Source organism: Pelophylax lessonae (genome assembly GCF_965119305.1).
Source record: "Pelophylax lessonae genome assembly, chromosome: 11".
NCBI classification, from domain to species: Eukaryota; Metazoa; Chordata; class Amphibia; order Anura; family Ranidae; genus Pelophylax; species Pelophylax lessonae.
The window spans coordinates 131,500,787-131,502,536 of record NC_138778.1 but is presented as its reverse complement, the minus strand read 5'-3'; the positions used below and the strand labels follow the sequence as shown (position 1 = coordinate 131,502,536).

Here is a 1,750-nt window from a genome sequence, read left to right as displayed (position 1 = left end):
AAAACATACAAGGAAACAGTAGGAAAAATGTAACATAACACAGTGACCATAAATAAAAAAAACATTTTTTGCACTTTCATTCTTTATTATAGCTGAGAGCTGGTTATTTCAGCTTGGGCAAATTGACTTTTAGGAATGCAAGTTGCTCCATTAGCTTGGGGACCAATTGTGAATGTTGGGGGCACAATTTTTTTTCCAGTCACAGAAAAAAAACATTCACTTTGAACGGTTGTAGGGGGGCATAGAGGAGTTCCTGGGCTACTTTAGAGAAAGCTGGTCAAATATCCCTTTTGTCATCCCAGAATTCTAAGAGTTTTCGGTGGGTGCAAAATCGGGGCTCAGCAAGGTATGTAGTTACCATGTCCTACACACCCCTTTTTTTCGAGATGGAAGCCGGCTGAGTCCCATCAAGCTGTCTATTTCCTCAACCCAAAAAGAGGCTGCTATGGTGGACTGAGGAGTGGTTGCACTACTGCTGCTAGACAGAGGCACAGATTAATATTCCTCCAACTCTGCTTCTTCATCTTCCCACTGTCGAAGCCTTGAGATTCTGTGATGTTTCTCTCTGACCCTGTCTATCAGTTTATCTCGCCAGAAGGTCAGGGAATTGAATCTCAGGTCTATCTTACTCTTTATCCGTGGATCACAAAGGGTGGCCAGCATTACTTCAGGGAATGAGTCTGTAAGCTTTTTCAGCCACCTACTTAGTTCAACCTTACTCCTCTTGAGCAGGGCCATTACTTCTGGTACATGTCCTCCCGGCAACACCACCTTATGTGAAAGAAAAGCTTCTATTTTATTAACCAGATGTGACACGAGTGGTACTACTTGATATGCTGGCACTTTCTTGGCTCAGTTTTTCCGTGGTAGCCTTGAAAGGCTTGAGTACTGCCACAAGCTGAGCAATCATTGCCCAGACCTCTCTACAAAGCTATCTGCTATTACCAATGTAATGTTCATTTGATGTGGCATGAAGGGCCTTTTGCTGTTGCAGTATGCGTTCCACCATATCCAAAGTCGAATTCCATTATGTGACAACATCGATTTTTTTTTTTTTTTTTTTTAAGCGGTGCTCGCTCAGCCCTGCTTTTATTTGCTCCTTTCTGAGAATATAGCTGTCTTTCACACTACAATGTAAGTGTGCCGCAATCTTGCGACACGAGTCTAGTAGTGTGGCCAGCCTTCCAGTTGTGTTGTCCTCAGAAAGGGCATCTTTTACAACGAGATTGAGCTAATGGGCTGAACAGTGCACACCCACATTTCCCATCTCTTACAGATGGTGGTACAAATATGCTAAAAGCTGTAACGACAAAGCCCATCTATGCCTGTGTAGCTGCCTGCTCTCCCAACCACTTTACCACCATCCTCTTCAGTAAATGCGGTATGTTTTTGGAGGTGTGTTGATCATCCATGATCTCAGCATGGAAAAGGAAGGAACGGTGCCCTTGCTTGGTTAAGGTGGCCGAGCCTCTTGCCCCGAAACAAGATGTTATGTCTTGCAGCACCTTAGGTTGCCACCAATGTTGCCGTCAGGGACATAAAGGCATGCTGGCCACTTGGAGCACTCCATAAATCTGTAGTGAAGTGCACTGACTGTCCAACAGCCTTCACCAGTTCCTCCTTCAACACTCCAACACACGATCTGTAAAGGGATGGTACTATAGTATGGCTAAAAGTTGTCCGAGAAGGTACTTGGTAGCCTGGGGCCAGAGCTTTGATGAGTTGTTTAAAGGGCTCCTCTTCAACCAAA

General features: G+C 44.6%; 1 pseudogene across 1 annotated transcript; it reads right to left on the bottom strand.

Annotated features, from left to right (window-relative positions):
• Positions 1–446: 446 nt before the first annotated feature.
• LOC309567425 (zinc finger BED domain-containing protein 6-like) lies at positions 447–1,319 on the bottom strand (annotated as a pseudogene). The gene has a single exon. The product of its transcript is annotated as a zinc finger BED domain-containing protein 6-like (transcript).
• Positions 1,320–1,750: the final 431 nt, after the last annotated feature.